The following is a 16719-nucleotide window of genomic DNA, read 5'->3' on the forward strand; positions in this document are numbered from 1 at the left end:
TTTCACAGGTACCTAAGTTGCTTTGAGTTCATTTTGAACTTGCTTTGCTAGCTTGTGGTTTGCTTACCACTGAGGTATAATTCTTCTGACTTCATGTAGTCTGGAAGACCTGTCCTGTTATGTGGGCAGGCACCTGTCTGAAGCCCTCCTTAAGAGGCAATGCTTGTAAATGTTTAATTTTGTGCCAAGCAGGTAAAGACCTCTTTAGAGGCAATTGGCAGATAGAAGGGATGTGCAATCCATCCCCTGCTATTCAGTGTGTCATTCACCTTGCTCACACCATTGTGTTGATGCATTGTGGATAATAACCCAAGATCCTGTTGAGTCAGTCATCTGTGGAGAAGAGTTCCTACATTCTGAACTCCCACACCTTCTACTTGAGTCAAGCTCTCCCAGGCCAGGGATAAGAGCTGTGAGGTCTTACCCTCACTTCCCATTTCATCTGCTTCACCCTAACTCTCAATGTTAGGGTTAAGAGCTAATCGTACCCTTTTCCAGTGGCTTGTTTGTCGAGGTTGACATGACCCCTTGACTAAAGCCTAGCCTTGTGTGAGCCACTTGTTTGTATATAGTGTGTGTGCTTGCTTTTGTGCTTGTGTTATGACTGTGCTGTTTAAGATAGCTTGCTTCCTGTGCAAGTTAGGATAGAAACCTCAACATAGGGATCGTATGCATGACAACTTCTAGGCTCGAGTCGTAGTTTCCCTAGTAGTCTGTTATCTCCCTTTGTCTCTGGTTAGGTTAGAAGTTTTTCCCTGTGTAGGGGAACTACGTTGCCCTGATCCTCATACCAGATGAGGTACGTAGGCAGGAGATGAGTTGATCTCTCTGGGCGCCCTATTTCTTTTTCAACCTCTTTGTGTTGTGTTGGAGTCTGACGTAAGTCCAGCGATTGGCAGTCGGTTTCCTGTGTGTGTGTTTGTTGGTTCGGAGTCTGATGTAAGTCCAGTGATTGGCATTCGGTTTCCATGTTTGCCTGTTTGTGTGGAGTCTGACGTAAGTCCAGCGATTGGCAGTCGGTTTCCTGTTTGTGTTTTGTTTGGCGTGCGTTAGCCGAGCTACGAGTGCTCTGATTCTTCTCCGATCAGAGAAGATACGTATGCATAGGATGCGACATCCTAGCGAGCACATTTCCCCCGTCCCGAACTACGTCGACTCTGATGTCTTTGCCTGACAGACTACGTAGGCCCATGATGCGATATCCTGCCGAGTTCCGTTTCTTTCGTCTTTCATCTGTGTTTCCTTCCAGTGTGTGTCCTTCCAGTGCATGTGCAGTGTTTGAGCAGTTTCTAGCAACCTTTCTTCTATTCTTTCTGAGCGTGGATCCCGTCGAGTACGACGGACGCGTAGGGGTGCTAATACCTTCGCTTCGCATAACCGACTCCCGATCCCATCTCTCTCTGGTCGCGAGACCATGTCTTTTCCAGGTTTACTTCGAGCGTTTCCTTTCCCTCCCTTGGGATAAATAACGCACGGTGGCGGCTCTGTTGTTTCGTTTTCCCGCCGGTTTTTCGCGTAATGCGACAGCGGTTACATAAAAAATAATTATCTACTTTAACGCAAGACGCGACCAGTGCAGCGTTAGCGGTTGGTATAGATTAAAGATAAAGTCTGGTTCCGAAAAATAAAAAATGACGGTTCCTTCTTAATTAACTCTTTTTCAAGGAAGAAAACATTGCTACATAGGTAGTTCTAATTAGAGATAATAAGAGTATTGTTGATTGATGTTATCTACGTTCCAGTATTACATTTTTGAATTCGTTTAAACGTTATTATTTTCATTTTGTTTATGTTCCAAACATTTTTGATATCGCCTTAGATAAATACTGTGACAATTAGAAACGCTAGATTTTACTATTGGTCTCTGTGGGATCAATATCTTTTAAAACCACGTGATAGACTGTACACTTGCAGTTAGGTAATCCGATAGACTCATAATCTCGCAAACAAGTTTTTGGCGCCGTTGCTAGGGACCAATTACGTCAAAATATCGTAACTTGTTTTTACACCGTCTAGATTAAGGCACCCTAGTATTGATCACTATGCATCGCCAAAAATTTTCTTATAATTACCGCTCTCAATATTATGAAGTACCACATGAGTCTCATAAATCTAATCTTAATATTATATGGGATAATTACGTTGAGACACTAACTCTCTCCAAACTAGAATGCACCATGCGAAAATTTATGGCAACATAAACCATGTGGAATAAAGAGTTTATGAACCAACTTTTTAATACTAAAGAAACCCTCAGGCAGCGAAACACTGTGGTTGAGTCCCTGGCGACTCACAATAAGGCAATGGAGACTCAAATCTCCCTGCTTGCACAAACACCTCTAGGACCCTTCCCTAAGAAACATGTGGATGTTGTAACAACCACCAGTGAAAAATCCATCGGAAGTCCTAAGGAGAGTGATAATGAGGAGGGTTCAGGTGAGAAATGAGTATAGATTGAGAAAGATCCACCGATACAACCCGAAAAGGAGGTTGTCGAAGAGGTAGAAAAGGAAGAACTATGTGTTGTTCCTCCTGCCTATAAATCACCGATTCCTTTTCTGCGAAGGTCTGTGGAAGTTAAGGTAGACTCCAAATCAGAAAGGTATGAGGAGCTATTGGAAAATATCCACACCAATGCACCTTTGTTTGAAATCCTGAATAAGAAGAGAAAATTAGAAGACCATGAAACTAGGGAATTGATTAGTATTAAGTGGGGAACATTAGACTTTGAGGTGGTGGATAAAAATATTGAACCCAAACCTAAAAATCTAGTTCTCATGATAGATCCAGAACCACCAGCACAAGTTCATAAGGATAAACCACCTCGCAGAAGAAAGAAAAGAAAAGGTGATGGATATGAGAGATGGTTTGATAAGTGGCCATAGAAATCAAGGATAATTAAAAGTGACCGAGGATTCATCCTCGAAATAACCATCATGAGTACTTACATTCCTGAGTCGTCGAGCTACCGACGTTAAACAAAGCGCTGCATGGGAGATGGTTTGATAGATATGATAGATGGTTTGATAAATGGCCATAGAAACGATTTATAAATAGCAGTGGAAATACATGGGCTTCGGGCTTGATTCATAACAGATCCAAGGACTCTACACAATCTTTTGCATATTTGATTTCAATCAGATCAGATGTTTCTTAAAATGTTTTGACATGTTTACTTCGTAAACAAGCCAAGGCAAAATGGTCTTTTGCTTTTTAGAAAATGCTCTACATGATTCGTGAACTAAATCTTCAGAGTATCTTCAGATAAACCACAAAAGGAAACAAATCTCACAAGATACTAAAATAGGTCACACTCCAATGTTGAACCAACATGTCAGGACATCTTGTTTAACATCTGACAATAATACTTGTTTTTCCAAAATGCAGCCAATCATTACATATCAGACCTAACAATCTCCCCATTTGACAAATTTTGGCTAAAATAATATTTGCATAGACCAACAAGAATGAGGGTAAGGATACAAGCACAAAAAAACAAAATCCCTTACCCCCAAAATATCAGAGGAAGATGTAGCAGAAAAGAACATTGCCTCACATCAGAGAAATAAACTCTCACATAAAAAGCCTGCTTAAGAGAAAAAATAAATTCTCCTTAGTCAGGATGTCAAGACATTTGTCCTGACATTATTAACACTAGAAGCCCACTCGAACAAGTCTATCATCATAGAAAAACAATCCTCCCCTCCATACGTGTTCCCCCTCAGTGGGTAGGAGACAAGGCAAGGCTAATAAACATAACTACAGAGCTAATCAATCTCAATCACATCACCATAACTACTCCCCCTTTTTAGCAAACACGTTGACAAACACAACCAAACATGAGAGTTCCCAGAGCAATCAAAAGATAGGTTATATACCAATAGAAATATAAAGTGCATAAATATTTAGGGCATAACCCACATACAAAAACAAACAGAAGTGCAATCAACACACAAAAAACCAGAGTCAGAGTGCTTTAGTCCTCATCACTGCTGGTAGTTTTTTAATCATCATTTGTATCAGTACCTTTTTCACTTTTCATCTTTTACACATATTCTATCACCTTTCAAATCTCTTTCTTCTTCAGACAAGGCCTTTATCAAAATTTCAATCTTTCTTTTCTCTCAACTTTTGATAGTTTCATCCAAGGTCTTGCAGGTATCTTTTAGCTCAATAAGGATGCTTGTTCTAGTAGTAGGCCTGGAAGATGTCTGTCCAGATGTTAAAATAATGTATGGAACATGTTTCCCATTGAACAATCTATAATGTAATGAGAGAGGAGGGTCCCTTTTGTATATACTATCAAAACTGATTAAGATACTTGGGTGTTGACTCAGAATAACACCACAGATCAATAAGGGGAAAGTTATTGGCATCTTCACAGCGTAAGAGGCAGCATGCTTCATATTTTGCTAAAAGACATAGGATCCAAAATCAAAACTTGACTTGGTCCCTACAATATAAATAAACTTACCTAGTCTTGTAGCAATGTTGGAAGTGTGATTGGTTGGAACCCAATTAGCAACCCCAATTCTGTGAAGTACAACACATTTCACACTCAAGGCACTTGTGGATAACTTCCCTTTCCTTGGCTATTCCTTTACTTATTTAGCAGTAATTTCTCTGCAGATAACATTGTCAGAGACTTCTACTTCAACTTGTTCTTCTTCATTTCTGCCTAAAAACCTATTTATTATTTTAGGAGAAAAATCCACACATCTTCCTATGACATATACTTTTCTAAATTCCTTGCCCCGCTTGTTATCAAATTCCTTAGAGATGTTCAGAATAAATTCTTTAACAAGCATTTCATAACACTTGCGAAATCCAGTTATAGTTTTCAATAATCCAACCTCTTGAATCAGACTCATCACGTCTTTGAATTCAAAGGCATCTTTGCCCAGTTCCCTTTCCAGTGGTAATGTTCTTTGATAAACAAATTTCCATTTTTTTAACATTCTCCACAGAGTGAAAGGAAATGTTGTCAACTGGAACTTCAGAAATATTTGTTGGAATCTTCTTCCCAGATGCTTGCTTTCTGGCAGTAGAAACGATGTCATGAACATTATGCTCGACATCATGGTCATAATCACTAGAATCAGAAGAAAATTCCTTCCTCTCAAGGGATTTCTTCTTAGAAACAGGAGTAACAACCTTGCTCCATCTTTTTGTAGGGCCAACACTAGCTCTTTTCCTGAAAGATTTAGAGGGTATGCTGGAGGATTCAGTAGTTTGACCTTTTCTATTCTTCAATCTTTTAGCTATTCCTCGAGCAAGTCTTTGGTTGATGGGTACATCATTAGAGTCCAGATCCTCTATATTTACTATGTCAGTGGATTGATCCTTTTTCCTAATAGAGTTTTCATCTTTGTCACCCAGAACGACATAAGTAATGACACCCAGAACGACATAAGTAATGACATCAGAGAGATTTATCTCTGCATCAACATTTTTAGGGTTCTATTTCTCCTTGGTATGCTTATTAGGAGTTGAGACAGAAGTTTGAAACATGTTGGAGATGTTAGGTATGGACTGCAAATAGAAGATTTAGAGATGAAAGTGACTGAGAATAGGTTTGAGAGAGAAAATAAAGAAGGTGGCGTGAATGATTTTTATAGAATAGCTAGGATGACGCATTGGGAAAATAAGGAAAAGTTGTAATGATATTCCTTGAGTTTTGTGCACCATTGAGTGAAGGAAAGAGAAAATTTGATTTCCATATCTCCACATCAGTATTTGCTTTAATTCTTCAAGCATGCAAATTCCCAATTAGCCCCTTAATTTTTCAAATTGATTTGCATATAAAGCCTTTGTAAAAATATATGACAGTTGTTTCTCAGTGGTTACATGCTCTAGAGTGACAATTTTGTTCAACTAGATCCCTAATAAAATGATGATGAGTATCAATATGTTTAGTTATACTGTGCTGAATAGGATTCTTGGAAATGTTAATAGCACTTAGATTGTCACAATATAATGTAATGACATCTTGCTCGACATTGTATTCTTCTAAAATGTGTTTCATCCAAATTAAATGAGAACAACTGATTCCTGCTGCAATATATTCAGCCTCAACCGTAGATAAAGATACATTGTTTTACTTCTTGCTGAACCAAGATATAAGATTATTTCCCAAGAAGAAACATCCTCCATAAGTGCTCTTTCTATCATCAGCACTGCCTACCCAATCTGCATCACAGTATCCTATAAGCAAGAGATTTTCATTATGAGAGTACAACATTCCATAGTCACTAGTTCCATTGATATACTTCAGGATCCTTTTTACTTGAGTGATATGACTCATTTTAGGTTCATACTGATACCTTGCACATACTCCTACAACAATTGTAATGTCAGGTCTGCTAGCTGTAAGATACAGCAAGCTACCAATCATGTTCCTGTATAGAATTTGATCCACATTTACACCTTTTTCATCTTTAGTCAATTTCAAGTGGGTTGGTGTTGGTGTTCTTTTATGACTAGCATTTTCCATGCCAAACTTCTTTACTATACTCTTAACATACTTGCTTTGAGAGATAAAGATAGTGCTATCCATTTGTTTGACTTGGAGCCCAAGAAATTAAGTCAATTTTCACCAACAAGACTCATTTCAAATTCAAATTACATCTTCCTGACAAAATGTTGGACCATCTAGTTCGACATCCCTCCGAACACAATGTCATCAACATATATTTGAGCTATCATGAGTTTACCATGCTCTTCTTTAACAAACAATGTCTTAGATGTTCCTCCTTTCCTGTATCCATTATTGACAAGGAACTCAGTGGGCCTTTCATATCGGTCCCTAGGTGTTTACTTCAATCCATAGAGAGCTTTCCTTAGTTTGTAAACATGATCTGGAAAATTAGGATCTATGAACCCCTTAGGTTGTTGAACATAGACTTCTTCATTCAAGTACCCGTTTAAGAATGAACTTTTCACATCCATTTGAAATAGCTTAAATTTAAGTAAACAAGCCACTCCTAATAGTAGCCTTATTGACTCAAGACGGGCAATAGAGGCAAAAGTCTCATCAAAATCAACCCCTTCAATTTGAGTGTATCCTTGAGCAACAAGTCTAGCTTTGTTTCTGGTCACAATTCCTTTTTCATCATATTTTTTCTTGTACATCCATTTTGTCCTAATAACATTCATTCCTTTAGGCCTAAGAACTAAGTCCCATACTTCATTTCTTATAAATTGTCCTAACTCTTCTTGCATAACATTGATCCAAAATTCATCAGTCAAGGCTTCCTTCACATTTTTAGGTTCAAACTTAGAGATAAAACTATTACAATAAGATTTGGTTCTGCATCTATACCTTGAGTTTTAATGATAACAATGTAGTATTTGTGTGAGAACAATTTTGGCACCCTAATGGTTTGTTATTGTGTAGCTTTAACAGTCAGTTCTAATTTTGAGTATATGACGTGCAACATCATCAATTTATGAACAATTAGTTCCAAATCCTCTTTTGCACCAGTTATTAGATGTTTTGAAAGATATTCAATATTGTTGTTGCCATGATATTTCTGCTTCTGTGTTGATTCACTCCTTAGAAGCTTCTGAGGAGACACTATGTTGTTGTTGCAATGTTCTCTCAGTTCATGCTTCTAGACGTGACTTTGATCACCTAGCTTCTGAAGAATGGAAAGCTTCTAAAGTCGTGTTACGTAGTTGAAGATTCTGAATATCTCAAGCCAGATGATTGAGGTTATCAAGGTTCTTGAAGGAAAATAGCGATCCAAAATACAACGGAAATTAAAACTTTTCCTTTAGTGATCCTTACAAATGGGCATGGTCACTGATAGAAACCGTTATCTCTTATGACGATTGAAACTTTTGAAGCGTATCTAAGGAGTGAGAACGAGCGTTGAATGGTGACAACGCCTCTACTCAGTCCACACGAACGGATTCCTTCAGTCTCAGTGCTAGCTACTACGAATGAAGGATTTGAGTGTGTGTGTGTGTGTGTGTGAGTGTGTGTATGTGTGTGTGTGTGTGTGTGTGTGTGTGTGTGTGTGTGAGAGAGAGAGAGAGAGAGAGAGAGAGAGAGAGAAACAAAATTTCATCAAGCGAAATGCTTCTGCACAAGGGTTCTATTTGTAAAACCACTTGTGTGGGCTGCAAGCTAAAAAATCTCACTTAAATGTATGTGGCTCATCTTTTATGGTATATCAAAAATCACTTAAGCGCGTGATACCTTACCACATTTTTTATTCTACTTAAGTGCACTGTACCTTACGATGTTCTACAATTCACTTAAGTGCAATGTAGCTTACGGTGTTCCTTATTTACTCTGTCTCTCATCAATATGTCCTTTTGTGTGTGACCCTGTAGGTTTTCGCGATATTGGCAATTATATTAAATCACATATTTAACATAATAAACAGTGAGTGGTATCTAGCAACACATCACTGCTACCCAAGACACGAAAATGTCATGTGATATGACAAATCCCTTTTTGTGATAATACTTATGTGTACAATTACCCTTTTGCCCTTATGTATATATTTAACATAAGGCATAGACCGTGTCATCCTTGTCCGGTTCAATATTGGGCCCTTAGACATTTATCCTGTTATGTAAGATGGGCAAATTCCATCTAGCTCACTCATGTCCCTCAACATGCTTCGTGGAGTACCCATCAATTGTCTTTATGGTCATCTAGTTATAGACAATATTTGATCAGCAATAAAGCACTTGACTCTACATCTGGGTTCCGTAGTGGTTTCAGGTCAAAGGGTGGTATACACCAATATCAGCATGAGAATAACTTATGACAATTTGCATAACATTCTATGTAGTATTCTTATAGCGGGTCAATCCATTATAAATATTACTCCTAATATTTATACCTATGTTTAAGACTTGATAACTCCTTATCCATGATCCATGAGATGTAATCATCAGTCTATATACATAATAGTCTTAATGCTTTAATGTTATCCCACTTCACAACAAAGCTCGACTACGAATACTTTAAGAATAATGTCCTTATGTTTAATGGGTTCTCATGATTAAGTCACACTTGATACATTAAACGGACTAGCTATTCTATGGACTTTATTAAACAAACATAATAATGAAAAAAAATTATTATTAATAAATAATTTGATATAAGTAACAAAAGTATTGGCCTCTAGGGTTTACACCAACAACCTCCCACTAGCACTAGAGCCAATCAGGCATACCCCTAATACCCATAGATCTAGTATGTCCATCATGCTTCTGCTGTGCAAGAGGCTTTGTCAGTGGGTCAGCAATATTGTCAAGTGTAGGTACTCTACATATTTTCACATCTCCTCTATCTATTATCTCTTAAATGAGGTGATAACGCCTAAGTATGTGTTTGGATCGTTGGTGAGATCTAGGCTCCTTAGCTTGTGCGATAGCACCATTGTTATCACAATAGAGGTCAATGGGATCTACAATGCTAGGAAATATGCCAAGTTCACTAATGAACTTTTTGATCCAAACAACTTCCTTTGTTGCACTTGAGGCAGCAATATACCCAACATCGGTTGTAGAATCAGCAACTGTATCTTCCTTTGAACTTTTCCAGCTCATAGTGCCACCATTTAAGCATAACACATAACCAGATTCCAATCTAGAGTCATCCTTATCTGTCTAGAAGCTAGCATCAGTGTATCCAATTACAGCAAGCTCTTCCTGACCTCCATATATCAAGAATGAGTCCCTAGTTCTTCTCAAATACTTAAGGATATTCTTGATAACTATCCAATAAGCATCACTTGGATCAGATTGGTACCTACTCGTTGCACTTAAAGCATACGAACATCTGGTCGAGTACATAACATGGCATACATGATAGATCCTATTGCAGATGCATATGAAATCTTATCCATGTGATCCCTTTCTTCCTTAGTTGAAAGGGAGTGTATTTTTGATAGACACATGCCATGTTGCATAGGTATGAATCCTTTCTTGGAATCATGCATATTAAAGCGTCTCAACACTTTGTCCATGTATGTACTCTGACTTAGGCCAAGCAGTTTTTGTGATCTATCTCTATAGTTCCTGATTCCTAATATATAGGCTGATTCACCTAGGTCCTTCATAGAAAATAATTTCCCCAACCAAGTTTTTGCTTGTTGCAGGGTAGAGACATCATTTCCAATGAGTAATATGTCATCTACATATAATACCAGGAAGAAGATCATGCTCTCACTAACCTTCTTGTAGATACAGAGCTCATCTTCATTCTAGAGGAATCCATATTGTTTTACTGTTTCATCAAAACAAAGATTCTAGCTTCTGGAAGCTTGCTTCAATCCATAGATTGATCTATGTAACTTGCATATATTTTGGGCTTCTTATGGTATGTCAAATCCTTCAGGCCGTGTAACGTACACATCCTCAATAAGATTCCCATTAAGGAAAGCAGTTTTGACATCCATCTTTCATATTTCATAATCATGATATACAGCGATAGCAAGTAAAGTCCGAACAGATTTAAGCATTGCAACTCATGAAAAGGTTTCATCATAGTCAACCCCATGAATTTGTTTATATCCTTTTGTGACCAGTCTTGCCTTATAGATATGTAACTTACCATCCATGTCAGTCTTCTTTTTGAAGACCCACTTGCATCCTATAGGGTTAACTCCTACAGGAGGCTATACCAAGGTCCAAACCTGGTTTGTGTACATGGAATCCATTTCAGATTTCATGGCTTCTATCCACTTCTCAGACTCAGGACCAGTTATGGCCTCTTTGTAGGTCATAGGCTCATCTTGATCCATGAGTAATACATCACCTTGATCACTTATGAGATATCCATATCTCTCAGGTAGGTGACATATCCTCTTGACCTACGTTGGTCTTGTTTTACTTGAACAGGTTGCTCTTCCATAACTACTTGTGTTTCCTGCTCTAATTCATCAATAGGTGTATCAATGCTTTGTGATTCTTGAATTTCTTCATGCTCTAGTTTCCTCCCACTGATTCCTTTGGAAATAAAATCCATTTCTAGGAAAACTCCACTTCGAGCGAAAAACAAATTTCCCTCAGAAGGATTGTAGAAGTAATACCTGTAAGACCCTAATTTTGACCCTAAGATCCCTCATGGCATCATATCATTGCATATTGCATTTGCCTCAAGGATCATAACATCTTGGCTCCTTTACCCTAGGGTTGGACTTGTGAGTTGGCTTAAGACCACCAAGCATGCTTGAATTGTATATTAGTGCTTTTCTTATTTTTGTTTACTAACCAAAAAGCACAAAAATATGTCACTAATATCTTTTGTTTTGTAGCTTGAGCAATCATGTGGTTCAAGGCTCCTAGGAGGCCCCTATGCTCATTGATGTGGCCAGATGAAGTGAAAGCAAGCATGACAATGGTTACCAAAGATATCATTCATCATATATGCCTCCCAAGTATCTCAATTTTTCAATTTGATCAAAGAAAACCAAAAGGCTTGAGGATTGTTTCCCAAGGAAACCCTAATTCATCTGTGCATCAACTGTGCCTTGCTCATGAAGCAACCTCAACCCATGATCAAATAAAATCAAGGGAAGTTATTTCAATCATAATTTTATGCATATTTCAGCTTATTTGAGTTTCCTCAATCATCAATTCATCAAGATTTGAAGTTTGGACTTGAGAAGTTGATCAGTCAATTCATCTGACCATTTTGAAATCCACTGAGACCTAACTTTTGATGTGTTTGTCAAATGAAGATTACTCCAAGATAAAAAAATGTTCTTAAGAACCATATGAATAACTTTAATGTTCATAAAAAATTGATTTGAATCTTGGAAGGTCATCATTCATTTCAAAACATTATAGGTCATTTTGACTGAAACCCTAATTTTGGGTCAACTTCCCAAGAACATTACTCACTCATTTTTCATGATTTTGAGGTGGGATCAAATGAATTGAAAATTTTAAGATGTCTACTTAATTTGTTATGTTGAACAAATTTTCATGATCCTAAAACAAACACATGTGATAATGCAAAACATTATAGGTCACTTTGGACCAAAGCCATTGAAATGTGAAAAAGTCCAACTTCAAGTGCCCATAACTTTCTCATAAAAACTCCAAATGATGCAAAATTTAAGTCCAAATTGATTTTCTTGAAACGATCTAAAACTTGGATGTTTAAGGTTTTGTCATTTGAGACTTGCATCACTGAAACAGAAGGGCTTGAAGTTGGTCCATTTTGGCTAAAATTCCATATGCATGTTTTGTACCTTGAAATTCAAGGCTTGTTTTCAATAATTTCCCAATCCCAAATGGATTTTTGTTCAACATAACCATTGTTCCTCATGTCAAGGCCTTTCCAACCATTACCCACATGACCATGTTTCATTTTGGCAAGGTGTATTTTCGAAGAGGAGAAGGTTTATGTGCATTTATGGAAACTATGTGAGAACTTTGTGCACAAGCCATTTCCATCAGAACTGGACGTCCAAATTCATTTTGCTGATGTTTAGCTTGCATTTGCAATTGAGCTTGGGCCTCACATGCGCCTGTACAGGCCCATGCATGGAGGACCCAAACTCATGCACACATGATTTTTCCATGACTTACATCACCTTGTGCTATAAATAGAGATGCTCAGCTTCATTCATGATCAACCTTAAGGCGCCTAAACTGTTGCAGAATTGAATCCTCACCCTTCACCTAAAGGAATTTTGCATTTTCTCTTCAAATTTTCAGTTTCAATTTTCAACTTCCTTGGTTGATTATTGAACTCTAATTCCTTAGCCTAGCTCTATTTCCATCTCAAGAACACACTGCTATCAAGAATTGGGAAGGATCGAGCCTCATAGAGCTGCACTTCAAAGGTTGTTGTTCAAACTTTTTCAATTCGAAACTCACTGGATCTTGCTCATTTCTTGTGTTTGTTGGCTCCTCTGAAGTCCTCTCATAAGAGGCAATTGATTGGTGTACTTAATTTCATGAATCCATCAAGTTCAGGTTGAACACCATAAACTTCCACCTCAGATTTCTCTTCATATAGTAATCTTGAGAGGAAGCCAATGGTACATGGGTGATGTACATCACCCCAGCTTTCCAATGATATGAGGATCGTGCATTTTCATTAAGTTTTCATAACCTGCAAATGTCACCGGAGCTGACATGCTCGCCGGAGAAGACGGTGGTGTACACCACCATCCACCACGCCAGATGGAATCTGGACCATTGATTTCTATTTTCAGATCTAATCTATGCCATCCAATGTTATGACCATTTTAAATACAACGTGTTTCGCCTTTGACTCTGGATCACCATGAGCGTGCGCATGAGGGCCTTAGGATCTTCCACGTCATTTAATGAATTAAGATCCAACGCGCCAGGATTTTCCTAATTTCTTATTTATTTCATTTTATTTTCTTTATTTCATTTTATTTCAAAAAATTCATAACTCTTTCATTTTAAATCCAAAAAATATGGGACCAATTGCATTATTTCTCTTTTTAATTCTAGTTTCTGAGAATGATTTTTAATATTTTTTATGATGTCTTTTAATATTTTTTGTGGATTTTCTCTTTTCTGGTTATTTTTAATTAATTTTAAATAGTTTCCAATATTCAAAAAATGCAAAAATATTTTCTTAACATCTTTGAATGATGATGAATCTATGAAAAATATTCTCATCAATTTCTTAATTGATTTGAGATTTATTTGACATTTTAGTTCAATTATGTTACATTTTATTCATTTTTAATTGTTTAAAAATAGTTTCTGGTTTCTAAAAATGTTGAAATTTTTTGTCAAACTTTGTTTGACCTTGTTGAACTTAGGATGATCCATTTGGACTTTTCCAAGTTGATTTGAAATGGATTTGAAGTTTGACCTTTATTTGTTTATTTTAATTCAAGTATTATTTTAATTCTCAAAAATACCAAAAATATTTTATTTGTTTCTTGACTCCTAAGCTTCATCTTGCTTCTGTTTACCATTGATTGGCTTTGATTCTATTCATGTTTGATCAATGTGTGTTGGTTATTTCATTTGAATTCAATTTATGTACATTTCCATTTCTTCTTCTTCTTCTTCTTTTTTATTTTTGATCAGTGAGTTAATGATTGGTGGTTAGCCTTAACATATGAGGGGCTTAACCTTCTTTGATTCAAATCTAATTCATCTTGATCAAAGATCAAGTGAATGGCTTTGCATTAGAGATAGGTTGCTTCTTGGTCAAGCAAAAAACCTAAATCCATACAAGATCATTCTTCTTTTCTTTTGGCATGGCAAGTTGTAGGAGCTTGGCTTACTAGTCATGGTATTTAACTTGTGTTTGTTGCCTATAGTTTTATTGACCGGCCTCAGATAGGTGTGACTACTACATTAGTCCACTTACAATTGCTTTACATAGCGCTAAATTCCCTTATGGCACACTAACACTAACTACTAATGACTAACTTTTAATTCAAGTCATTTAATTCTTGCAATTTACTTTTATGCAATTTATATTCTTGCAAATTAATTCATTTGCTTTTGCCCTTTGCTCACTTGAGCTCATGTTTATGCTTATGCAATTTGCCTTTTGCTCACTTGAGCATATTATTGTGTATATACTATTGTGCTTGTTTTGTTTTGATTATGTGAACCCAATGCAAATGGGCAAAGGACTTAGTTTTTAGGACCTTACCTATGCTAATGGAGTCAAAGAGAAACTAGGCCTCATGCCTTTAGAATGCTAAAAAAATGTCAAAGAGCAACTAGGCCTCATGCCTTTAGAATGCTTAATGTTGAAGATGAATTGAAAGGACCAAATTCTGAACTCACTCTTGTCCATTCTTTCTATTTCATTGTGGAACTTTTTGATTTATGTGTTCTTGTGTGTTAGGGATCTTAATTTGAGCCAAGTAGAAGAACCATTGTCATGAGCATCCAAAGTGAGAGATACAAAATCCAATTGGAAGATTCCTAGGAGCTTGATTGTTATTTTCTTGATTGCTTGAGTTATTTGCTTATTGCTTGCTAATTCTAAAGGAAAGGGAACAACTTGGATCATCACTATGATCTCAAGAAGGGAACTCCAATGTGGTTTTATTTCTGTTCCTTCATCTTTGCATGTTTAGGACCTTAGCCATTCTTCTTCTTCTCTCCACTCTAACCCAAGACAACTTTTGTGCAAACATTAACATTGTTTTCAAAATTAGAAACCTAAGCACTATGCTTTTGATTTTTCAAACTTCTTTTCATAACACTTATTTTGAAATGAATTCTAAGTCAACTTTGACCTTACTTTGTAAATACTTTTCATTGGTAAATACAACTCACTCAATTGTTTTTGTGGTTTCAATGACCACTTCTTGCCAAAGCTTTTCATAAGCATTAGCTATTAGGTTTTGAGGTATCTTAGAGGTTGATATAATACTCACATATATCCTTAGTGATGGACTATAAGTCTTCCATGCTTATTATAGGGTTAACCCCTCACTAGCATGTTGAAGCTCTCCTCACATGGTGGATTTGTGGTTTTAGGTTGAGTTTTCTCCCTTTGATAACAAAAGACCTTTAAGGCTTTTGACCAATCAATTCACCAACTTGTTTTGGAGATTTTTACCCCAAACTACGAGGTTTTGATCCTACCTTTAAAGATGGTACGTAGGCAAACTACAGAGAACTGAAGGATGAAGTGGCAAGATTGACTTCCCTGATGGAGTCTTTCTTGGCCGCCCAAAGCCAGTCTACTCCAACGCCTTCAACTCCTCCCCAGAGGATAGTCATTTCTGAGATTGCCTCCTCTGTTGTGCCTGCTGCTAGTGCCCACTTCGCGCCTACTGCTATGCTAGCCGGGTTTCCCTGGGGGATGCCCGCGAATTTTGTTCCTGAGGGTCTCGCCCCAACGTTTGTTTTTTTACCGGCATCTAGCCTGGTCCTTGTTGTGCCACCTCCGGTCGTGCATACTTTGCCGAGAGTAGATGAAACCATTTCCCACTCTGAGCCATCTGAGGGCCCAAATGTCTATGAGAAAATGGATACTATGACCGATTAGTTCCTTGAGCTTCACAAGAAACTCAAAACTCTTAGAGGGAAGGACCTCTTTGGCAAATCTGCTGCTGAGCTTTTCCTTGTTCCTAATGTCAAGATTCCTATTAAATTCAAAGTGCCCGACTTTGAAAATTATAAAGGAAACACTTGCCCGCTCCCATTTGGTTATGTATGCAAGAAAAATGTCGACTCAGACCGACAATGATCAGCTCCTGATCCACTATTTCCAGGACAGTCTGTCCGGTGCCACTTTGAGATGGTACATGGGCCTGGATAGTGTGAATATCCTCTCCTTCAACGACCTTGGCGAAGCCTTCGTCAAGCAATACAAATACAACGTTGATATGGCTATCGATAGGGACCAACTGAGGGCCATGTCCCAGAAGGATAAGGAAACATTTAAGGAGTACGCTTAGAGGTGGCGTGAATTGGCTGCACAAATTGTGCCTCCGCTAGAAGAGAAGGAGATGACCAAGATCTTTCTGAAGACCTTGAGTTCATTTTACTATGAGCGGATGATTGCTAGCGCTCCTTCTGACTTCACCGAGATGGTGAATATGAGGATGCGTCTAGAGGAAGGAGTCAGGGAAGGGCGCCTGACCAGAGGAGAAAGCTCTTCTGCCAAACGTTATGGGCATTTGCGAAGAAGAAAGATGGCGAGGCACATGCTGTGACCTCCCATATCAAATCTATAAGACCCTCTGTGAAGAGGAAGACTGCGCGTCCAGCCAGTAACCAGCA

Source organism: Lathyrus oleraceus, chromosome 5 (assembly GCF_024323335.1).
Source record: "Lathyrus oleraceus cultivar Zhongwan6 chromosome 5, CAAS_Psat_ZW6_1.0, whole genome shotgun sequence".
In the NCBI taxonomy this organism is placed as follows: domain Eukaryota; kingdom Viridiplantae; phylum Streptophyta; class Magnoliopsida; order Fabales; family Fabaceae; genus Lathyrus; species Lathyrus oleraceus.